Source organism: Podarcis pityusensis (genome assembly GCF_964106645.2).
Source record: "Podarcis pityusensis genome assembly, chromosome: 1".
In the NCBI taxonomy this organism is placed as follows: Eukaryota; Metazoa; Chordata; class Lepidosauria; order Squamata; family Lacertidae; genus Podarcis; species Podarcis pityusensis.
In genome coordinates this window covers 69,959,933-69,985,822 of record NC_138028.1, presented here as the reverse complement: position 1 = coordinate 69,985,822, position 25,890 = coordinate 69,959,933, and the positions used below count along the sequence as shown (strand labels likewise).

Below are 25,890 nucleotides of genomic sequence, written 5' to 3'. Positions count from 1 at the left end.
TACTTTGCCACTTTCTCTCATTAAATTGGGACTGGGATAATTATGATAGCATTTTTTTAAAGAGTGTCACAACTGTAATAACAAATGACAGAGCTCAATCCTAAAGCAAAAGGTTTAAAATGAGCATTGGAAACCATGGCAGAACTCACAGACTGTGCAATGTCTTGATAGGATACAGTATATCATAATTTATAAGATGTACAAGCCTGCCCAAAAACATATCAAAGATAAGTTGATTATGGTCCTAACGCAAAGACTTGTACAATATGTAATTTTCTTCTCTCAAACCTAGCTCTCCTTCATACAGTTCCCCAAGCTGGCGATAGAGCACAAGGTCTTCCAAGGACACCTGCATTTATCTTTCTAGACCTTCTGCAAATAACAACTAACTAAACCAAAAGATACAACCCCTTGCTGTTCTCAAAAAGTCACAATATCTTGAAGATTATTATGCTTACAAATATCTTATTGCCCTCTGTGCTGTCTCTATTTCTTAAAGTACAAGCTGATGGGGGCAGGGACTTTCTCTGAGATACTGTACATACTTTTCTTGTTTACAGTGGATAGCACATGGGAACCAGATTATTGCTGCAACCCTTAGGCTTCCCATAGTAAATGTAAAATAAACAGCCTGCTTAATGAAAAGTTCCACTGACAGGTTTGACCCAAATCCTCTCAGATCTGCAATATTCCTCAAATTAAACTGAATCCAGATGTTTACAGCAACCACACACCTCATGTCATCTTCCTTCTCTGAAGGACGGCAAATAACACAGCATTAACTACCAACCATGGTCCGTTTGCAGCGGGGATACAAGCACCATAAGTAAAAACCCACAAATCTACTTCAAACACAACTTTTATTATTTGTTACATTTGTATCCCACTCTTCCTGCAAGGAGCTCAGAGGATGATGTGTCTCATGTTTCTCACTGTGTGACAAAGCAATGCCCATGCTCCTGGTTCACTGCAGCAACACAAAATAAAATGCTGGACAAATATGCCTGGAAAAGAAATGTACCTCTCTTGCTGGGACAGCTCCAGGCCAAAAGTCGAAATCCAGGTATGACAGCTACATGTGGCCTGCAGTGACCTTGCAATGTTCTTATTCATTGTGTAGGCTGAGGACCAGTTTGGACTGAAGAAGCATCCTGCACTGGTCCTGCAACCATCCAGTCAACCATGTGGTCAGTGGACCTATATGTTGGTGCTGACCTTTAAAGCCCTAAACAGCTTCAGCCCTGTATACCTGAAGGAGTGTTTCCATCCCTGTTGTTCAGCTCAGACACTGAGGTCCAGTTCAGAGGGCCTTCTGGCTGTTTCGTTACGGGGAACCAGGCAGAGGACTTTCTCGGTAGTGGCACCCATCCTGTGGAACGCCCTTCCATCAGGTGTCAAACAGGTTATCTACACAACTTTCCAAAGACATCACAAGGCAGTCCTGTATTGGGAAGTTTATAATGTTTGATGTTTTGCTGTGCTTAATGCTTTAGTTGTGGGAAGCCGCCCAGAGTGGCTGGGGCAACCCAGTTAGATGGGCGGCATAAATTATAATAATTATAATTATGAAATCATATGTGCATCTGCAATCTGTAAATAAGGTCTAATTCATAGAGTACGTGGCAAATGCAGTGTGGCATCTACACCCAAAATTGATTCCTGTTACTCGCCCTCCATGACACATCAATAGCAAGGACACATGCCAATCACATAGATGACACAGTTGCATGAGCACTTTCTCCAGCAGCACCAGTGTTCCCAAAGGACGTGCCATCTGTGCAACTGGACATGGAAATATTACTTATGTAGCCTGAAGCCCAACCATTTTCAGTACCATCATGTAGGTCTGTGAAACTGCCTTAGGAATTCATATCTAAAATATGGCCTATAAATCTAGTAAATAAATAAATGACTCCTCTCCACACAAGAGAAATAAAAATTAGATTTGGATACTTGAAGAAGGAATGGAATCATTTTAGACACACTCCGTCTGGAAAGAATTAGAGATCAAAGGGGAAAAGAACATGACTGAAAATTGCTAAAGCTGTCAAACGAATTGGTTTTAGTTGATTTATCTTCTGCAGTACAAATTATATTTTGAGAGTAGTTAACAAGTTTTTTTAACCAAAGAACCACTTGCTTTCTGTTTCAGAAATCATCAAGGGGTTTTCCTAGATCATTTATCTATCTACACTAAACATCAGAAATGATCTGCCTGATTCACACAAGGGAAAAGGGAAATAGTTCAAACCTCAATTAATGAACTGAACCATCATTTCAGTCCCAGCAATCATATCCTGTGCATCCCTCTCATTGATTGCTATGATCCCTTTGTGTTTGGGCAAGGGAGATGCTTAGCACAACACTCACAAGCAAGACAAAGAACAGAGATCCACTGCAAAGACACAAACCACCAGCCCTAGATGCAGAACTGACATCAGCAGGGGCACAAAGCGGGCATCCTGTGGCAATCAGCACATGCAGGCATAGCCCACACTCACAGCAGTAGCAACCACAGGAAGGATGGTTGCAGTTCATGCAACAGAACAAAGTGACCTGTCTGGATGGATAGAAGAATCTGGCTACACCACCCAGCACAGATGTTCATTACCAAGTTAATCAATTCATGCAGCTGCACCAGTACCCTTTAGCAACCACCATGGACAAATTACATCACTGAGCTTTTGGTAGCACTTAAACTAAATCCTTGTAAAGCCTTGAGCCTTTGGCCATCCTATGGTGACCCCATTCTACCCTGAGCAGCAACTATGACTCCGACCGAGATAAGCAGGGGCCACATCAGAAGCAGCAGCCGCAGCAGCAAAGGCCACAGAAAGGCCAGACCAGAGATGAGGAATCTGTGGCCTTCCAGTTGTTGTTCAATTCCCATCAGTCCCAGCCTGCATGGCCAACGGTAAGGGACAATGGGAGCTGCTGTCCAACAGCATCTAGAGGGCCCCAGATTTCTCAGCCCTGGCCTAGATCCAGCCACATGCCTGGACACTGTGTCTAAGCCAGAGTTTGAACAGGGATCTCCAAAGATCACAACCCATTCATCTGAGATGTCCAAGGGGGGTGGGGTCACACTCTCTATCACCAGTGTTGGTAGTGAGTCATAAGGGAAGGAGGCAGAGCAATAGGCTCCAAGTCAGGAGAGTGCCCTTTAAGCTCACCACACTCCAGGAAAGAGTTGGGCCTCAGGAGTGGTAATCTGAGCTGACTGAGTAGCATAAAATGTCTCATTTGGACCTTTTATGAATTTCACTTGCTTAGCTGAGACTCTATGAGGTTATGCAATTCCAGCCTGTCTTGTTGTGAACTTCCACCTGAGCTCCAGATAGATATAACTCAAATTAAGTGTCCTCTGCTACTCCCTCCACCTCACCCCACTAAGACCAAATGTGGCAGAAATGGACTGTTGTGTTATTATAAAACTATAAATCTTGCATGTAGGTGTGTTTGGGGAGTTAACGGGTTAATTTGTAGATTTTTGCCACTGATTAGAAGGTGGTAGAATAACTGAGGATGGTACTGTAGTTGGGAATTAAGACCCTCATACTTCCTTCAATTTGCTGATTAGCACTCATGTAGCCAGATCAGGGAACCGGATGAAAGGATGAACAGATCAAGGTATGAGCTCAGGAGACAAAGAAAACACAAGTCTACCCTAGGGATTGTCTAGTGTGGGGAGAGATGAAAGTGTTTTAACCTACATTTATTTGCTATAGTTTATTACCCACACCGGGAATGTTTTGTTGCTTGTAAACATTCTTAAATTAGAACCTTTTTTCTTATAAACTACACCCCCCCCCCATTTAGTAAACTTCCAGTCTTGTTACAGAAAACCTTGTGGTCTCTGTTATTTTTATTAAAAAACACACAGAGACCATGTCTAAGCCAAGTTCTACACTACTTCAAAGTGTTCTCAAGGAGACACGGGAGAGTTTTAGACTGGTTGGTGAAAGACAACCTTGTAGAAAAATAAAATCTTTCAACTGGTGGCAGCAAAGATCTAAAGGGAAGGGTGGGCGAAAAGAAGGGGGCATTGTGTTTGGCTGGGAACTCCCCTCTCCACACAACTCAGGAGCCAGGGAAGCGGGAGCACCATACCACCAAGTAACTTACTTACCTTTGACCAGGGCATGGAACACAGCAACTTTTCCCCAATGGGGTGGGACAGGAACCACCAGTCCCAGGATCCCTGGCAGGTAACTGATGCCATGCATGCCATTTCTGCTAAGGTGAAGGTCTAATGGGAAAAGATTCTCTTCCATAGCCTGCAGAATGTCTGCCCTTGCAAACACACACACACACACACACACACATACTGCGAAGTGAAGGGAAAGTGCCAGCACTCACAAGACTAAGGCGAACCTCAATCCTGTTTGCAAGCACTCAACAAGGTGCTCACTTTTGTGAATGCTCACAGCATTTCAAGTTCAAGCCAAGACTATGCCATGAAGACCATGCAGAATGGTTTATTGTCTAATGGGGGACAATTTCTTTGCACAATTCCCCTTTTTGCAACTTCTCCATATAGTGGCTAAGAGGTACTTTGGCAGGCCTGGAAATTGTGTTTCATTGGGTATCGATACACAAGCCCCAAAGCCAGATATACAAGGTATTCCCAGAAGCAGTATTAAGGCCCAACATGTGCTTGGAATTCTGCTTGGAAATTAACAGGCACAGTCTAGATCTCTCAAGCTGATAGCACAACTACCATGTAGAATCATAGAATCATAAAATTGTAGAGTTGAAAGGGACCCAGAGGATCATTTATTCCAACCCCCTGCAATGCGGGATCGAACCTACAACCTTGGCATTATCAGCATCAACTAACCAACTGAGCTATGTAGGAAATGTTAAGCTAAACCAACCCATGCAAAAGTCTGAGCATGCAATTTTAAAATATGCCTTGTGCACATTGGATCAGTCTGCCTGTAGCATGAGGCAATGGGGCAACGAGGGTCGGCAATTCCATATAAAGAAATAATGCTCATGCACATTGATACCAAGAAGAAATGAGGTTCAGATCTCATTGATGCACCTTCATAAAAGGTTTGAGATTCACTGATTTAAAGCTAACAACATTTCTACATCTTGCAGGTTCCATTCTGGAAGAAATGTATTCATTACATTTCCAGGAGGGCGGGGAGGGGGAGGTTAAAACCATCCCATTTTACATCCATTTTTTAATTAAATTAAAAGAAAAAAATCATATTGAGAACACTTGAGATGACTCCACAGGGAAATATTAAGTAGAACAAAACACAGAGAGGCTTCAAGTCTCCATCAAGAAATTTGCTGCTTCATGAATACATTAAATAATCAAATTTCATAACCTGCTAAAGTTACTATTTTTGCATTAAAGTGTAATCATTTCCCAGTGCCTCTATGAATTCTCAGATGGCCAATTTTTTTTAAAATAAGCTGGTTTTCAATAATAGAAAAAACTAAGCAGGGGAGTTTTGAGAAATGTACAAAAAATGTTGCTGGCAAGTTTTCCCTGTTGAAAATACAGTACAAATGTTACAGCAGCATTTTACTGTGAATAATTTGCACAGCTCTAACCCTAAGCCTGGAATGCACAGCTGCATTAAACCTCATGGTTCTTGGGCTAACAGAAGCATTATCCAGGGCTTGTCCCTACCCTATTAGCTTGCTTTTGCATGAGTTCAAATAAATTCTTAAAAGCACAGCCAACTCCAGCTGCAGCCTCCAAGCTGTGGTCAGTTCTCATTCTTCATGCAACAAATGAAACCAACTTCATCAAAATAACTCAATCAAAAGGTATCCAAACTTTAGAAAAACGTGCCTGGAATTTTGGATCTCTACCAAAGCCAGAACGTAGATAAAGAGCCCCCTCCCCGTGTCTTCAGCTGTTCTTTGCCTTCCCATTTTCTGTGTAGATCCTTACCATTTGGGGCTCTTTCTGAGAAAAGGATGGGGAAGATACATTTTTAATGTAAAATAATGAAATGGCACCTTTTAACTCATACCCTTATGCCACTAAGTTACGTTACTTCGTTTACCAAAGTTTCAATCACATTTTTGCCAGCTAGCTTTACTTGAATAATGCCAATATCAAAGAGTCCATATGTCCAACATCTTGCACGCTCAACAGGTCAATTGTAAATAAAGATCTCATATGCCTGCTTTGTGGCTTCCAAACTATTTGAATAAATGTGCTTTGCGGGAGGGCGGGATTGAGTGGTGTGTGGGGGGGTAATAATAGGGTATTAAAGGATGAGGTGAGTGGCTTTGGGGCACTCCCTTCTCCCCAATGTTGCCTTTCCTTTCCATGAAATTTCGTGTGCCTTTTTTAGTTCACAGTAATGGAAACCTGAAAATATATTTGAGCATGCCTGTGTGGAAAACCAAAACATAGCTTGAAGTCACACATACAGCCTAGAATGGACAAGTACTTTGACAGCACTATCTAATGCCTTCTGCTGAACCCTCTCTCCCCAGCAGACCCATCTGTCGGAAGGGCTTGTGTGCAGTCAGTTTCTTAAGCTTCAGAGTGATTCCAATAAACATTTCTTTACACCTCAGCAGCTGAAGTGGCGACTAGGGGGGTCTCATTTCCATCCGTTAAAGCCAGAAGTCCTTCAATCAATAGCTACAAAGGTTCCAAAGACTGGAGATTACATTTACTTCAGGGTGTTCTCCCCTTTTGCAGAGTTTTATCTGATTTTGGAAGTAAATTGATAAAAACTATTACTTTTCTGGCAGCTTACATAAAGTGTGCTTTCATTTGTTATTTACTTAGTCTCTGTATGGAATCTATTAACATAGTTAATGCCCAGAAATATTATCTAAAGCTTTGGCGTTGACTTGGCAAATCGATAGACGCATACAAAGTCAAGGTACTGCATAGCAAAGGCTACTTCACTAGAAAACCTTCCCCCTGTTGCATAAAGGGCACGCTGAAGAATAGCTATATAAATATAACCCAGCCCATTTGAAATATTTTCCTAAGGAGCAGTTTTCTGTGTCACTTCTTTATAGTACTGGAATACTATTGGGAATACTGGACAATGAAACACTAATGAGAGAGAAGGAAGTATGGAATAGGTGCCTCTGGAAAGTGCTTGGTTTTTCCCCAGGTATGCCAAATGACCATTCTGTGATCTTTCCACACATGCTCTGACTGGGGGGGAAAGGCAAATATCAGCAGTGGTGGGGCGAGGGATCTTAAAATTCAGTGGTGCCCTGTGCAATGTGAAAATTTGGCACTCCTGCCTCTCGTGCTGCGTTCTAAATCATAGCTGAAGTGCCCCTGAGGTTCCAAGCCCAGTGCAACCAAACCAGTCATGCAGTGTTCAAAATTAGCCAGGTGCTTTTGACCACTTGTGACCAAGTGAAGATGCCTGGGTGCCAGGATGCCACCTGACATCTCTGCCATCTGGGGATCATTGTATCTGGACTTTTTCACACACTAATACCCCGTCCTGTATAATTTTAATTTTTCTGCACGATCAGAATGAATTTCTGGAGCCAAATTGCTTTTTCTGTGCAGCCTGAGCAGGAGCAGTCACCATTAAGAAAAAGAGGTTGGAATAGGCAAAAATGGCAACTAGACATTCTGTTTTGGCGACTGCAGCAATGGTTTAAGGAGCCTAGTTTAAATATCTGAGTTTCTAACACAGCAGTCATGCTCCCCTAAATCCGCTTCTGATGTCAACAACCACTTAGCCTTCACACAAGGATCTACGTAATATATAACCAATTACCTGGGGAAGTAGGAGGCTCCCTCCCTCCTAAAATCTTCAGGCAGGGACCAAAGCAATAATCTGTAGGAAATTATTTAGCTCGGGATTTGCTGCATCAAACAATGTGTTTGACCAGATGGCCTACAAGACCCCTCCCAATTCTATGATTGTGTATGTGGGCACAGTGACAATCATGTCTTCTTCATCCCCTATCTCTCCTTTCAAAGAGGAAAGTTGAGCTAGCCCAAGCCATGATCATGTTACATACTGTTAATGCCCAGTGCATCTCCTCTCACAACCCCTTTCCCCATAAACATAAAAAGCGCTGGTGATGATGCGCAGAATATAAAGCGATTTAATGGCAAAAACACCATATAAAGCACTTGATTGTTTACAGGAAGCTGTTGATGCAGCTCCAAATCGACTGGGCTATGTTGCTATGATGAGCGTTCAGAAGGAGGGGGGACTCTGCATTCCTCTTGTCAACAATCTCCTGAAAATGCTCTGCAGCAAAATCTAGGCTTTCTCCAGCACTATGCTGAAGACAGGCAGTTTCCTCTCCAATTGTGACTTTTATTGCACAGATGACAGAAAAACCAACACTAAAACTGTTAGTTTTATTGTTTGAAAAGTGATACAATATGATCCAAATGGCAACTAAGCCAGAATTTTCACATGGGCTTAGCAACCTCACATGGAACTCTACCAGGTTTCATAAAATGCTACACATAAAAGTCTGATGCAATCACAAAGCCAAATTTGTCCAGGTAGTCAGGCTGCATCCTAAGCATGATGGGATTTTTGTTTGTTGTTTTTAATTGCAGGCTACAGGTAGCAGGAATCCTCCAAGACTGTTGTGGAAAATTTTTAAATGTGAATTTGTAACTCTTCTCAAACTTGTACCACCCTCTTGTATCCCAGTCTAACCTCAGCCAAGAGAACGCATGAGAGAACTGGGATTCATATATATTTTTTGGTGGTGGGGGGGAATAATTTGGCTGAAAATGGGAGAAATCCACAGATTATATGGTTTGCTACTTCCAAATTTCAAACTTCAAGGCACAAGGGGTCAACCAGTAGCCTGCTTATTTTTTGCAACATTCCTTTCAGAAAGACTTGTAAGTGAAACAACAAACAGTATCCAGCAAAGTAGTACCCTTAGCACATGACTTCTGGCTAAGCCATGGAACTCGTCTTTCTTCTCCCCACATGCCCCTAAGTTTGTTTTGGGTTCTCCCCAACCCTCCAAAACAGATTTGGGAAGGAACAAGGGGCTTATAAACTGAGGAGGCAGAGGGGAAGTTCTGTTACACAAATGGAAAACATTATGCCAACGGAGCTACTTCATTGGCTACAACCCAATGGGCCTGGACTCAACTAAACAGCTGTGCTAGTGTGACTGAATGCAACAAGTCCCCCTAGTGCAACAGGGCTTTCCCTGCCATGCACCTCCACCATGACCCCCTAAAGAAACCCTGGTAAGATTGAGAGAACCCCCATTGAGAGAACAGGGGAAGGGGAGATGGGAAATCATTCCATCTGGCAAGCTGAACAATCATAAAAGCATAATGCCAAATTCCTCCCAATGTGATTATGTTTGTTAATTCCACATATGCTGGCTTCTAGGTAAGCTAACAAAAACAAATTATTAATATCCTAAAATATATATACTTTTATCACAATGCGGTAAAAAAAATACTGTGGTTTTTTTTTTTACATGGTGTCAGTAACCTCTATTTAGGAAAACAAATATCTGCCACAGTATGGTGTAGTGGTTAAGGGCGGTAGTCTCATAATCTGGGGAACCGGGTTCGCGTCTCTGCTCCTCCACATGCAGCTGTTGGGTGACCTTGGGCTAGTCACTCAGCCCCACTCACCTCACAGAGTGTTTGTTGTGGGGGAGGAAGGGAAAGGAGAATGTTAGCCGCTTTGAGACTCCTTAAAGGGAGTGAAAGGCGGGATATCAAATCCAAACTCTTCTTCTTCACAATGCTTATAACTTCACACACATACACTTCAATTATGATGGTACATAACAGTGATATTTGTTGTAAAGATATACTCATTTAAGTGTGTCTCTCTATACATGCAGTCCTTTATAAACTCCGTTCCAAGAAGCCAACCCCAAACATGCTCAACTTTGTCTGGGATTCCTAGACGTCTGAGTAGAACCATTTGCCTAAGATAGAATTCAGCACCTGGGGATCCTCTATAGGAGAATAATTGGCTTGGCAAGGAGAGCTGCTCTCCACAATCAGAATTTCTGGGATTGAGGGAGATTCCACTTTTTTGTTTTGTTTTTCAAACCAAGCCTAGAACAATATTATGAGAGAAAACTTGCCAAGACGTATCCAGAATAATATGGATTGTTCCAGCAATTTACAGCTAAAAGGATAGGATTACTGGGCAGCTCCAAAACATGATAGATAGATAGATATAGATAGATAGATAGATAGATAGATAGATAGATAGATAGATGGATGGACAGCGGCTTTCACTGGGGGCTAATTAAGGTAATGTGGGATTGGCTGACAATGAATCCAATGACCACCTTTCTTTAAAACTTTCTTTAAAACAGAATTCAATGGCACAGAACCCAAAGTCAAACTAGACATGACGTTAAATACAGATCTGCATTTAACAAGCGTGTTTCTAGCAGGGAGGCAAGTGGAGGCTAGTAATTGTCAGGACTGAAGCAAGTTGAGATGTGGAATTTAACACTTTTCCTCCTTTGTTGTGGTGTTACTGAAATCACTCCTCCACAGCTGCTATATGCAACACACACACACACACACACACACACACACACACACACCAGCCAAGGGGGAAAAACAAGCAAAACCACACATAAAATCCTGCCTCATAAAACTATTAAAAGGGGGGTGAGCCCTCACTGCACCCCAAAGACATGACTCAAAGAGGCAATTCCCTTGGGAGGCTGCCCCCAGAGGCCGCACAGCCTGCTATCTCCAGCAGGTGTACCTTATACCCTACCTTCCCCAGCACTGCATGGTGTGCTGGTTTGGGGAGTGTCCTGAGCAGCTGCAGCCACTCAGGCAGATGGCATATTGCCTCAGCGGGGCCTAGTCCTGATGTTAAATGTCTCCTTGAACAGCAGCCTCTTGGAGACAGCAGCTTTTGTAGGGAACTAGGGTTAAACTCTATTCCTCTCCATACTCCCCCTCTCTCAGCTAGCTGCCTCCCTTCCATTCACCTCCTTTGCTATCCCTACCTTGCTCTTTTAGCTTCTCTTAATCATTTGCTTCCCTAAGCCATCCTTGTCTGCCTGAGGGTCCCACCCCAATTTTCACACATCTAGCAAAGGAGATGTTATTGATCTGCTGCTATGCAGTCCTACATTTGTTGCCAAATTGCCACATTTAAGAACCACGCTGTCCTCGTAACTCAAATGCCGCTAAAATACTAGCAGGTTACAATAACCACATCTCCTATTTCTTATTAAGAAGAGCTGACAAAATTTGACTGCAAGGCACAAAATATAATTAGTGGTTCAAAACTATGCCCTCACAATAAATGTTTAGGCAGAGAAAGAGTCTTCTCAGTGGTGGCACCCAAAACAAAGCACCTACTTTACTGGCTTTTCAGTGTTGGGTAAAGAGTTTTACTCTCGTGAACTTTTAGCAGATAATATTTTATGCACTTACTTATATTGCTGCTGATTGCTTTACTGTATTTAATTTCCTATTGATGTGTTTTAATGAAATGTTTTAACTATCGTTTTCACCTCGCTTGGAAGTTTGCTTTTACTGTAAGATAGGATAGAAAGAATTTAAATACATTCTGGTTTCTATGTACCGGTAGTTTGCTTCCCACACTCCCGCTACACACACTTATGCATTCCCATGATGCAATAAGCCAAACCATGGTTTATTTATTGGGACTGGGTGAACATGCATGCTCCCAGAGAGGAGCTTTCAAACTCTGTACTTCTCCCCGCTCTTGCACTATGCTGAGTTAAGCTTGTCCTCCTTTTCAAGTCACTACCAGCAGCAACCTCTGCGTCAGCAACCTCTGCTTCCTCCTCCTCATTTGACACAGCAGCTTCTGCCCCAGCCTCAAACCAGTCAGAATTGCAGGGGTCAGAGGACTCTCCTTGCTCATCATGAGCTGCAACCAAGATTTGTAGCCAAACACTGTACCCTTCCTTAATGAGTTCTGAGACTGCTTGAGCTTGCCTTCATCTGTTTGCTGTTTGCTTCCCTTGGACAGCAAGGGATTGTTCACAGTGCTTGCCATATATGGATCTCTTTAACTCTTCAGACCCTTTTGGAAGCATTGCAAGTCCATCCTGTTTTGGATTATGTACAACATTGTACTTGCATGTAATTCTGCAATCATTGTAAACTAATCCGTCAAGTTTAACAGATCACTAAATCAAATCCACCAAGCTTTACTCTTTAAAAAAGTGCTGACGTCTCTTAATCTATATCCTGTCTCAAGACTAAAAAGTTAGATTGATATCAGTAATCACAAAGAATTTAATAATATATGGGTGACATCCAATATTACTTAAGCATCTCAAGTCCATTTATTCCAGTGGGTCTACTTTGAATATGACTCAGTTGGATATCACCCATATAAATGTCCGGGCTCTGGCATCGCTCAACTGGAAAGTCTTATTGCTTCAAAAGAAAGGGCTAACTGTGAGCCTTGAACCACATTCTGTATAGAAATACTTCTTCCTATATACCCAATTGCCAATAAACCCGTAATACATTTTCCACCATGTAGATTTGGATGAAAACAGTATCTAATTTTTCAAAGAGCTCATCTGCTCCTGTTCCTTGTTCCCCTCTAGAGTCGTAATCCTCTCGCTGTGACATGAAAGACATTTCGCACAATGGCCAATTGTTTGTGATATCACAACCCAGGATTATGATTTCAAAAAAAGACTGAACAACCAGAGCGGCTGAGTGCTTAAAGAGCAAAGAGACTCTTTTCATGCAAATGTCCTGATTAATAAACAACAAAAGGAAGCACGAACAAAAAAACAGACATACAACCAAAGGGGCATTTTATAATAAGATTTTTCTTCCAACTTTTTGATAAGCTCACATTAGCCTTTAAAATGCACGCAATCCATTGAAAGGTTCCTGCAGTCTGCAGTTCATGCTATAGAAGGCATGCTGCTGAGTTGATAGATTCTGTGGACATTTATTGTGGTCCCCAAAACATTTAGCACTATGTACCTCAAGAAAGTAATGTGTGAACTGAGATGTGTTGCGTGGGTTGGGAACTAGGCCTTCTGTCTGCCAAAACAGGCTCCATATATGCATGGATAAAAGAGAAGTCAGATTTCCAGAAAACATGGCATGGGTTTTTTTTTTCTGCCCAAGCCAACATCAATATATTTTGCAAAAAGAAAACAAGAGGGAATGTGAAACCCCACATTACTAAGCAGCGGCCCTGAGAAATCCAATCCACAGAGTGACACTGCCCACCCTTCTCCACCAGGAGTGTGGGCCCTCCAGCAGTGCAGTTCAGAGGAAACGCAAACACTGCTCTGGAATAGTGGGAAAATAAATGGGCTTGTATAATATGCTTGGCTAGGCAGAATGTATTATAAAGCAGAATGTTTCCTTCTGAGCTCTGGGGTGCCTTTGGCTAATGCCTATAACCCACAGTGGGAAAGTGAGAGCCAATGAGAAATTCCTGGCGATCCTTCCACACTGTAGATTCTACACAGCCTCATCAAAGAACAGGAAAGGATCTATGTCATTCCACCTTCTGTAATTCAGGTTCTCAGGCTTTAAAAAATGGTCCTTGTGAGTTCTTCTCTGCACCTGGTCCTGTGCAACATAGCCTCTAAAATCAATGTACAATCAAAGGTGGATTTCAGACAGTGCAAGAAGCTCTGTAGGGTGTCACAGCTATGACATAGCTGGATCTTAAAGTGACTTAAGAACCAAGCAACAAAACATAGATACATTAAGACGGGGGGGGGGGATACATTAAAAACACCCCACCCACTTCTAAAAGGCCACACATAGTTGCAAAATGCCAAAGGCCTGGTTATAAAGTTTTTGCCCGGCACCTAAAGTTATATAATGATGATGCCAGGCAAGCCTCCTTGGGGTGAGCATTCCACAAGGAGGGAGCCACCACTGAAAAGCCCTGTCCTCATGTTGCCACCCTGCAGACCTTCTGTGAATGGGCCACTCAAAGAAGGGCCTCAGATGACAATCCCAGGGTGTGGGTTGGTTCATATGCGAAGAACCACCCTGATACCTTTGGGTATAGGGCGGTATAGAAATTAGATAAATAGAAGAAGAAGAAGAAGAAGAAGAAGAAGAAGAAGAAGAAGAAGCAGCAGCAGCAGCAGCAGCAGCAGCAGCGGTCCTTAAGGTATTGTGGTCCTGAGCCACATAAGGCTTTTATGAGTCAAAACCACACACTCCTCACACTCAGTAACACCAGCCCCTGGGTGCCAATTCGGCTCCTGTCTGTATAACTACATCCTGGTCACACTGTAGTTTATCAGTATTTTGGAAATGGGGCTCTCAACATATAAGTCAGTTTCCCCCCCAAACAGGCGCCTGGGGCTGATGAGAGTCTAAAACATCTGGATGGCACCATGTTGGGGAAGGGTAACATGAGTGAAAATAGGCTCACATAGGCCTCTTCCTGGGAACTTTTTCTCCTTACTCCTACTGACCAGCTTTTTCCCCCAGGGAATCCTCTGCTTTGCAACACAAACAGCGAAGAAACCATGGATGCTATTCAGAGTAGATCCACTGAAGTTAATGGACATTAGGGTCATTAGTTTCAATGATCTGACTCAGCTGGATACAGTCCCATGAGTCTTGAGAGGTCTGAATTCCAGGTGCTTCACCTTGTTCCCATGCAACTTTTGCATGCTGGCTTCAATTCATTTCTGCAAGCATCACTGAAAGCAGAGAATGTTTTCTTAACATTTACTGTATGTTCCCCTGTTGTCACTAAAGGAGGAAATACTCTCTGGCACTTCTCAGCTAACTCTTTGGCAGAAACCCTCTTCTGGCAACTTTATCAGGGTGTCAGAATAATTATTTCTGCTCCCGAATTCAAAAGCTAGAATGAAGGGAGTGGGGAAGGTATCAGGTATCAGCTTCTCGCTGGGATCGTACTAGCAGTTCTCACTAAGTAAGCTGTGCAGGAATGTTGCTCTTGAGTGCTGAGAACTCAAAAAAGAAAAAGTGTGAACCAACGCTGAAAAGCCATTAGTCAAAACGAGAAGAGACTGTAAGCCCAGCCCCAGCCCCAAACATGGCTTTAGAAAGCCTTACTACCATCTTGGGGGCACAACCACACAGCAATTGGCCAGGCTCCTGATTCAGCACTCTTTATTAATGAACATTGCAGGAAACTAAAGAAGGAAGGCTAAATAAGAATGAGTATGAAATTGATAGAATTTTTTCCTTTGCAGTCAGGCATGTCTGCAACAACTTTTTAATATTACTTTTCTAAAAGTTCAAAGCAACACTTGTTCCATCTGTAGCCTTACCCATCAGTAATTTTATGTTGGTGTCATTCAGAAATCAGCACGCTAGCCACAGTGCGACAGGTTTATCCTGCTATGTTGTGTTCCTATCCACTTCTGGGATTGATTTGGATAATAAATATATATCTTTTGTTCATATGTGAAACAGCAGTCTGGATAGCAAACTGAATACTATATATAGTATACAGAATCACACAGCTATCTTTCCATTCATAAATTATTCCATGGAAAGATGGATGTCTGGAATGAACTGGAACCATGTGTCCAACAAGGGGACCGCAATTTTATGAAAATGTTGCACATTTCAATCTTGGAATGAATATTTTGCTTTGGCAATTATCAGATCTCCCTTAACTGGAATTGTTTGTGAAAAGAAATCCAACTGACCATGGACAAAAAAAGCAAATAAAACCAGTTATAAATCAAGTTATAAAACATGGAGCCAGATGTAATTAATTAACTGACTGGGACATTGAGCCTAACCATTTGCTCCAGGGAACCTCCCTCTATTACTAGTAAATTGTGCTTTCTGCATGCCACCTGCAGCTGAGTTTCAGCTGATGAGCAGAAGCTATAGGGCAGGCATGGCCAAACTTGGCCCTCCAGATGTTTTGGGACTACAACTCCCATCATCCCTAGCTAACAGGACCAGTGGTCAGGGATGATGGGAATTGTAGTCCCAAAACATCTGGAGGGCCAAGTTTGGCCATGCCTGCTATAGGGCATTCTGATAGTGGAACCACAGTTATGGAACTCCCTCCCTTGTGTCAATAGGTTGAATCTATTAGTTGTGTGAGCAGATGTCAGACTACACAACTGATCTTTCTTTTCCCCATCTCCCCCTTTACAAAGGAGAAAAACAACAACGCTTCAGAGGGCTGGTGAGGGCCCAAAATAATGTGGACTGTGCTTGAAATATACTCAGAGTCGCAAAGTGATTTCATGCTCTTTATTCAGCTCATAGTGGTGAGGAGGAATGAATAAATGTCCCCTCACAGTATCTGCTTTATATACATTATTTACACAATGGGCTGCACATGATTGGCTAATTCTGGAATTCTACTGTAAGCCAATCAGGTTGTGGATTCACTTCTATCTGGGGCAGGATTGGGTGGTTCCTGCCAACCAATCATACTGCTGCATTGTTCTAGGACCAATCAGACTGCTGCATTCTGAATCCTATTGTTCTAGGACCAATCAGACTGCTGCCTTTTGGATCCTATTGTTCTAGGACCAATCAGACTGCTACAGTTTGGATCCTATTCAACTCAGTACATAACACCCCTCCCCTCTAAGTTCCAGTCCTGCCCGGGAGGTCGCATTCATAGTCCTCAAGGTATGCCGGCGGCCTACGTGTGCGTTGTGGCCTGGGGTGTTCCCTGGTCCGGGCTCCGGGTTCTGGCTCGTGTTCCAAGGATGCTGGCTGTGATGCGGCTGTTTGGTCTGGTGCAACCGGCTCGCTCAGTCGTGGTTCTGGTTCCGGTGTCCTTTCGGCCTCACGGGTCCTCTCTGTATTTACTGATTCTGCCTCTCCTGCTGGCCCCTCCTGCTCTATGGGCCTCACTGCCCCGCTGTTCCCTTGGGACTCCTCTGACCTGTCCTCCTCCTGGTTTTCTCCCGGGAATCGTCGCCGTATCTGGTCGCAGTGGCGGCGCCAGCATTGCCCCCCATCCGTTAGCACCTCGTACGACACGGGGCCAGTGACCCTGGTGATTGTGGCGGGTACCCATGCTGGGCCTGCCCCAAAATTCTTTGCGTACACTGGGTCCTGGGCCTCGAAGGTCCGGGGGTTCCTGCCTTCCCCCACCACTACCTCATCCTGAGCTCTATCGGGGTGAAGGCGGTCCAATCTGATTGCAAGGCGCCGACCCATTAGTAGTTCAGCGGGGCTCCGGCCAGTCGTTGAGCTGGGGGTGCTGTGCTGTGCTAGAAGGAATGTGGCAAGGCGGTACTCCCAGTCCCCTTGCGTCATGCGGCGAAGGGTGTCCTTGGTGGTCCGCACCATGCGTTCTGCTTGGCCATTGGTGGCAGGGTGGAACGGCGCCGAACGGATGTGGCGGATGGCGTTCTGCGCTGTGAAGGTTTGGAATTCTCCTGACGTAAATGCAGTCCCGTTGTCTGAGACGAGAGTGTCAGGGAGCCCGTGGGTTGCAAACAGCCTGCGTAGTACCCGGATGGCTGCGGACGTGGAAGTGGACGGTACCAGTGCGACTTCCAGCCATTTGGTGTAGGAGTCCACCACTATGAAGAATGTTTTCCCCTGAAAGGGGCCAGCGAAATCCACATGCAGGCGTGACCATGGTGCTCGGGCGGACTCCCAGGACTGGACTGGGGCCCTTGGGGGATCTGGGCGGGATTCTTGGCAGGCCTGGCAGTGTTTGACCCAGGCCTCTATCTCTCCATCGATCCCCGGCCACCACACATAACTCCTGGCAAGGGCCTTCATTCTTACTACCCCTGGATGTGTCTCGTGTAGGGCTGTGAGGACCCTTTTGCAGAGGGGCTGGGGAACAACGACTCTGCTTCCCCATAACAGGCACCCCTTGTGGGCCGACAGTTCATGTTTGCGGGTTGTGTAGCCGGCGAATTCTGGCCCGGGGCTGCTGCTGGGCCATCCCCTCCACACCCAGTCCAGGACCCGGGAGATGACCCTATCTTTCTTGGAATGGTGTGCAACTTCTTGTGCCTGAATGGGGCGGTCGGGAAGCAGCTCCAGGCTCATAACCTCTTGTGCAGGTGCTGGGTCAGGGCCTGTTTCCGGTAGTGGTAGCCTGCTGAGGGCGTCCGCATGGCCCATTGCCTTCCCAGGTCGGTGAATCAGTGCATACTGGTAGCTGGCAAGGAAAATTGACCACCTGAGGACGCGAGGAGACAGCACTTGGGGGGTCTGCTTTTCGGGGGCAAACAAGCCAAGCAACGGCTTGTGGTCAGTCACCACGGTGAAGGGCCGCCCGTACAAGAAATCATGGAATTTTTTTACTCCCTTTACGATTGCCAGACCCTCCTTGTCGATTTGCGAGTAGTTCCGCTCGGTTGTGTTGAGTGTCTGGGAAAAGTACGCCACCGGTACCTCTCTTCCATCCGGGAGTTGGTGCCCCAGGACAGCTCCAATGCCATAGGGTGAGGCGTCGCATGCTAGCACCACCGGCAGCCTCTCGTCGAAGTGTGCCAAGACCGAGTTTGAGACAAGCAAGTCCTTGACTGCCTGGAATGCGGCCTCCTGGCGCTGGCCCCACACCCAAGGGGCCCGCTTGTCCAGGAGTCTGTGTAGGGGCTCCGCTACCGCCACCTTGTGGGGAAGGAAGGAATGGTAAAAGTTCAATAGTCCCAAGAAGGCCTGAAGTTCAGTCTTGCTCTTGGGCGCTGGGGCATCACAAATGGCCCGTACCTTGTCCCCAGTCGGGTGGACCCCTTCTGCGTCCACCATAAATCCCAGAAAGTCCACCTGAGGCACTCCTAGTAGACATTTTTCCCGCTTCACCTTGAGACCCGCCGTCTGGAAACGGTGCAGAACGGTGCGGAGGCGGTCCTCAAACTCCTCTGGTGTGGGGCCGGCAATCAACACATCATCGAAGAAGGGGGTGACGCCAGGAATCCCTTTAAGGAGAGAGTCCATTATATTCTGGAATATGCCTGGTGCCACGCTGACACCGAATTGCAGCCGCTTTACCCTGAACGCTCCTCTGTGCGTCACAATCGTCTGTGCCTCTGCTGTGGCCTCATCTACTGGCAGCTGTTGATATGCTTGGGCCAAGTCCAGCTTGCCAAAAATTTTCGACCCAGCCCGGGTGGCAAGGACATGGCTGACCACTGGCACTGGGTATGCGTGGGCCGTGAGGGCCTTGTTTATGGTACATTTGTAGTCTGCGCAGATGCGGACCGAACCATTAGGCTTGACGGGTGTGACGATTGGGGTTTCCCAGGGAGCATTAGGCACCGGCTCCAGCACTCCTTGCTCTACGAGTCGGTCCAATTCCTCGTCTATACGGGGTTTCAAGGCGAACGGGACCCGGCGGGCCTTGAGCCTGACCGGTCGTACTGCGGGGTCAAGCTGTAGCGCAATGGGGGGGCCCGTATACTGTCCCAATTTCCCATCGAAAACCCCTGGAAATTCCTTGCATATGGCGTCCACGTCCACTTGTAAGCTAGTGTGGTTCACCCCGGTGACAGCTAGCCCCAGTGGTCCAAACCATGCCAATCCCAGTAAGCTAATGTAGGGGCCCTTGACCACAAGCAAGTCCAGTTGCCGCGTCCGCCCTCGGTATTGCACCCTGAAGGTCCCCACCCCCATTGTGGGGACCTTACGTTTCTGGAAGTCCCGGAGGGTGAATGGGGCCGGCCTGAGTTTGGGACCCCCAGTGGGACACAGTTTCCTTAAGGTCCTTGCCGAGATTATGGATAGAGTTGAACCCGTGTCAAGCTCCATGCGGCATGGGGCCCCCTCTATCTGTACCTCTACATAAATTTTCTCTACGTTGGGGTGGGGCAACTGGTATACCTGGAAGTCCGTGAGCTCCGTCGAGTTGCCTTGGTGCGTTGGGCCCCGGGACCTGGGGCTCTTGGATTGGTCATCTGATGCCTGGTGTCGGGTGGGCCGAGCCCGACACACCCGGGCGATGTGTCCCGATTTTCTGCACTGCCTGCACTCTGCGTTGCGGAAACGGCAGGTCCTCCTCTCGTGACTCTCCCCGCAGCTTGCGCAGTTCCCTCCTTCTCGTCGAGGCAGCTGTGGTCTGTGCGCTGCTTGAGTGCGCTGCTGTACTCGGTGCACCTCCTCCCTGTCGGATCCTGAGTCGTCGGTGAGGTCTTCATGGTGGACCCTCGGTTGGGATGGCAGGCTCGGCCGTGCCTCTTGGGTCGACCTCTCGGCAGCTTCTGTTGCCAGGGCCTCCTCCAGAGCGACCTGGAACGTTAGGTCCTTCTTAGCGTAGAGGCGTCGTTGCAGCTTCTCATCCTTCAGGCCACCGACGAGGCGGTCACGAAGCATGTTCTCCAGCTCTGAGAAGTTGCAGAACCGGGCGGCTTGGCGGAGAGAGGTCACAAACCCAGTTATGGTTTCCCCAGGGGCTTGCCGCTTTGCGTAGAAGGCATTTCGACGAGCCACCACTGAGGGCTGCGGCGAAAAGTGCCCCTTCAGCTGTTCCATTATTGTTTTGTATGGAACAGTAGCGACGTCTTCAGGCGCAAGGAGAGCCCGGGCGATTTCAAACGTCTCCTCTCCGCAGACGCTGAAGAATATCGCCCTCTTCTTGGCGTCTTCTTCGTCGGTGACCCCTTTGGCTTCTAGGAGGAAGGTGAAACGGGAGGCGTACGCTTCCCAGTCTCCAGATGCTGGGTTGAATGGCGAGAAGCTGCTGTTGGCTGCCATTCTGAGTTCCTTGTGCCCCGGAGCTGAAGCCTGGATACACGGTGCGAGGCAGCGGTGCGGCAGTTGGCGGTGCTGCGGTGCTGTGTGTGGCAGTCAGCTCAGCGGGATCCCACCTTCGTCGCCAGTGAAATATACTCAGAGTCGCAAAGTGATTTCATGCTCTTTATTCAGCTCATAGTGGTGAGGAGGAATGAATAAATGTCCCCTCACAGTATCTGCTTTATATACATTATTTACACAATGGGCTGCACATGATTGGCTAATTCTGGAATTCTACTGTAAGCCAATCAGGTTGTGGATTCACTTCTATCTGGGGCAGGATTGGGTGGTTCCTGCCAACCAATCATACTGCTGCATTGTTCTAGGACCAATCAGACTGCTGCATTCTGAATCCTATTGTTCTAGGACCAATCAGACTGCTGCCTTTTGGATCCTATTGTTCTAGGACCAATCAGACTGCTACAGTTTGGATCCTATTCAACTCAGTACATAACAGTGCTGTAAGAGTAACCTTAAAATGGGGGGAGATGAGACATCTTGCACCAGTAGGAGTACGACTAGACCAAGATCGCTCAGTCTGATTTGGGGTGATTTCTCCCTTCCACTCTCACAACCACCAAAAATTTTTAGGAAGAAAGTAAAGAACTTCCTTTCCCAGACATTTGTTGCTGCTACTTGAGGTTGGTTTTCAACCATCACTGTCCTGGTTCTGTTTTTGCTCTTTCTAGGTTAATTATCTGTAATTGTCTTTAAATGTAATATGGTTTTTATTAGGGAGTAATCTACTTTGGACTCTTGTAAAGACAGGTGGGATAGCAACAGATAAAAAGTTTGTATCACACTGACTGTACAAATGTGCTGGATATCCCATTCTAAAAATTTTCCTGCTCAGCAAATATTTGATTTAAGCTACAAAATTTGAAAAATATTTCATGTTCCTTGTTTAAAACAGGCGTGGATACAGTGAACTATTTTTAGAATATTCTGGCTTTGTCTTTCAATTCTATTAAAAGATATCTGGATGTTTGATTAAAATTAACGGGAACTATCATCCAACACCCTCATGTTGGGCTTTCAACATCTCAGCATATGTTTTTGATACTGATTTTTCACTGCCTCATAACTTTCCAACGTGATTCTTAAAACATTTCATTGCTATGTATAAAAGCTGAAACAGAAGGCCTAGCATGGGTTATGGAATGGCTGCCAATACAAAACAGCCTTCATAATACATGCAGGCATGAGGTGATGACAATATGAGTATCTAAGGAAGGCCTAAAATTATTGCAAGCAAATATACTTTTGTTTCAAACCACAATAAACCCTGAATTGTAAAAGAGAACAAATCAAATTCATTTAGTTTACTTTATACCAACATAAAGAAATATAGAATCTCATCTCAGGCTTTATACATATATTTCTTCGCCATTAAGTAATTTATCACTCTAGATAAACACACATGCGTGGATTCATCCAGGGCTTTCTATGCTCCTCATAGCACAAAACTGGAGCGCCATACTAGGAGTGCAGGACCTATATAGCCATGCAGTTATTGTTGAACTACTGCTCCCATCACCGCAGACCATTGTCCATGCTGGCTATGGGGCTGATGGGACTTGGGAGACTCAACAACAGCTGGATATTTTTCAATGAAAGCAATTCTCACATTCATATGGAAGTCATCAAGGTAGGTCAATGAGTGACGTATATGCAACTAAGTCAGTACTTATTTCAGGGGACAGGTATACGGCAGGCCTCAAGTCTGTCTGGAAACAGCATCCTCTAACCTTGAAGACCACCACCATCTTGATTCCTGGTATGCTTGGCCCTTCTGTGGTCACTCAGTGGTGAGAAACAAGCACTCTCCACCTCTGCAGAAGCCCTTCTGATGATTCTTATTTTTTATGTTCCACGGGTGAGCCTTGGCAGTGAAAAGAGATGCCAGTGCTATGCTCTGGTAAACCCTGAACAATTATTTTAACCCATTCATTTCGACCTAGAAGTCCTGGTTCTAATTCCTGCTGAACTTTGAAATCCTTAGATGTCACTGAATAAATCACTCCTCTCAGCACCTGTTTCCCATCTGTAAAACAGGAATCTGAAACACTGGGTTGTTAGGAGTGTTATGTATTGAAGTTCTCACCCTGGCCACCAGGAGTATTGTGTATGTAGTTTTCACTCAGGTCCACGTCAGTTATTTTAGTAGGGAAACCCTGGGTTGTTGTTGCTACAATGCTGACAGCCGGCTGCCTATAAAAGCAGGCTGGCTGAGCTGTTTGCTGTTCAGTTCTGTTCCAGCTTACAAATAAAGAGCTGCTTTGGAGAAATTGCTGTGTCGTCTGCTATGTCTACCCACTATTCAACAAGGAGGATGGTGAAAGAATGTGAAGCACTCCACACCAAGGCTGACTATAGAATTAATGCCGCTAGGTATTCTCAAGCCCCTTCCAACTCTGGCAGTGGCAAAGAAAATTTTCTCAACAAATTAGATAACACATTGCTTCTTGATCTGAAACAAGTGGCCAGTACTAACTGCAAACAGTAGTCTGGGCGCATTGTAAGAAGAGCCTGTGTCAATCCTGGTTGGTCGCAGCCACCTGAAATCACCTGGCAAAATGTAAACCTCAGGCAAAAATAACAAAAGACCGCATTCTACACTCCCAGTTTTATGGAAGCACAATGGTGTGAGGTATGCAGCTTTTGAACTAGGGCACCCTGACTCTGCAGAGGCTTCCTCCAGTGAACCATGCAGGAAAAGAAAGCTAGAAAAGCAGAGAGTCCTGGGTCCTGGTTTCAGTTCTGCTATCCCTCCTTCTCCCTCTTAAATCTTGAATATTTGTTTTTACCAACAATTTCTCTGATGCAGCCCAAGATCACCCTCTTCCCAGTGCCCCCACGCCCTACTTTTAGGCTCAGGTACATCTGACTTTTGAGAATGAGATGCTGGAGTAGCTGGATGTTTGGTCTGATCCAGCAGGGCTCTCCTTACACTGAGCTCTAAGCAGACTTTTGCCACAGTAGACTATGTCATTCTGGAACTGCTCAATCTACCAGCACCTGATTTCTAAACTGTGGTGCTGAAAGGTAAGACATAGCAAATTATGAGTCAGAACATCAGCAGAAGAACACCGGCTGATAAAGACTTGGATTGCATATTTATAAAAATAATAATAATTTATTATTTATACCCCGCCCATCTGGCTGGGTTTCCCCAGCCACTCTGGGCGGCTTCCAACAAAATATTAAAACACAGTAGTCCATCAAACATTAAAAGCTTCCCTAAACAGGGCTGCCTTCAGGTGTCTTCTAAAAGTCTGGTAGTTGTTGTTCTCTTTGACATCTGGTGGGAGGGCGTTGCACAGGGTGGGTGTCACTACCAAGAAGGCCCTCTGCCTGGTTCCCTGTAACTTGGCTTCTCGCAGCGAGGGAACCGCCAGAAGGCCCTCAGCGCTGGACCTCAGTGTCCAGGCAGAATGATGGAATGATGAAATGAACTCTAGTTCATGAAAGTTAATACCATAATCAATGTGTTAGACTTTCAGTTGCCACAAGACTGTTGTTTTTACAGTCTAAGCATTGTTGTAAAGCAGAGTGTGCACGCACACACAAAGGACAGGCTATATTTATAAGGTAGTCTGCCACATGTTTCTCAGAACAAGTTACTAGTGATGTGGTGACACCAAAAGTAGAATCTGGAGCTTCTTTCACTTGGGACACTTGATGCTTTGGCAGCCACAGATTCACAAGACATTTATGTGTGCAGATTTTATCAAGCACCTCTACTGCATGACCTTCTGTTTCAGATATGTTGCATTCCCCACAGTAATTGCATTGCTGAGGAATTGCTGAGGAAGTTCAATTACTTCTCCTTGCAGCAAGGCTGTGAGATTCAGAAAGCTGTTTGAAATGTGACTGAATGTCAATTACAGTGATACCTCGGGTTAAGTACTTAATTCGTTCCAGAGGTCCGTTCTTAACCTGAAACTGTTCTTAACCTGAAGCACCACTTTAGATAAAGGGGCCTCCCACTGCTGCTGTGCCGCCAGAGCACAATTTCTGTTCTCACCCTGAAGCAAAGTTCTTAACCCGAGGTACTATTTCTGGGTTAGTGGAGTCTGTAACCTGAAGCGTATGTAACCTGAGGTACCACTGTATTGGAACCTATCGCACAGTGACTATGATGCGTGGCATAACTGCTACCTGTATGCACATACTTTGTCATGATCCAGTGCTCAATCTCCAAAAATTGAGATGCAACTAATTAACTGGAAGAGAAAGTATGGTGAGACCAACTGGTAATTTCTCACTCTTACACACACACACACACACACACACACACACACTGAGCATACTTCAGATTTGACCATGAGATTTAAACTGAAGTGATAGCGGATTCTCCAAGTTTTCCTTGAGATTTAGCGGATTCAACTCCCTGGCATGCCCTGTGTGGAGGATGAGTGTTTCCCAATTGTGTTTTGTGTGTGCATTGCCCTTTAAAAGCTGGAGGAAAGAAAGAGCTCTATATGTGGACTGGATATTGCACAATTCCCTTTGAGCAGAGGCTCACAGGAGAACACTTTGAACAGGTAATCTGGGCAAGCCTATAAAAGGGATTATAAACAACAGCTCTTCCTCTTGGCTCAGGAAGACTGAAGCTTTCAAGAACTGAGGGCCTTTGGTGTAGGATCTTGCATGCCCTTGGCTTCAATTCCACAAATCCGTTTCTTCCAGATGGTTGTAAATCCCCAAGAAATGTCAGTGCAACCCCATAACAGTATTTGCATTAGTTTTCCACTGCCCATCCAAGTCAATTAGCAGTAAATTAAAACCAGCAGGGGTTATAGTTCTTAATGTATTCTAGCAGAAAACAAACAGGAGAGTGTAGCAAATAAGAAAGGCCAGTCACAGCACTGAAGTTTGTATTAACTTCTCTGAGTGGTATTTTAGTAGATGGGAATGAAGAAGAAGAATGTGCTCATTTTATAAACTAGCAACCAGAAATTAGAACAGGTTACTGGCGGTTCTGTTCCCCGAATGATCTTCTATTTTTATTGTCTCACATTGTTATTATCTGTGGCCTTGGTGTTGCCTAAAAGCATAAGAAGTGTAAGCCTGTTGTTACATTAGGCTGGCTCTTCTTACTTCGTACTAGTCCTATCCACAAGGAAGAGTCCATCTGTGCAAGCTCAGGACATCTGACTTTAGGCCTTTAGGCTCAGGGTGATTTAAAGGGACATACACAACCCTGTGTAGGGAAACTCTGGAGTCCAAAGACAAAAGCATCAGGTTGAATGTGCAGGTCCATT

The 25,890-nt window shown here is 45.1% G+C and overlaps 1 protein-coding gene across 6 annotated transcripts in view; it reads right to left on the bottom strand.

The window, feature by feature from the left end:
* The window catches only part of DENND2B (DENN domain containing 2B), a 143,114-nt gene that overhangs the window by 77,215 nt on the left and 40,009 nt on the right, over nucleotides 1–25,890 (bottom strand). The gene's annotated exons all lie outside the window — the stretch shown is intronic.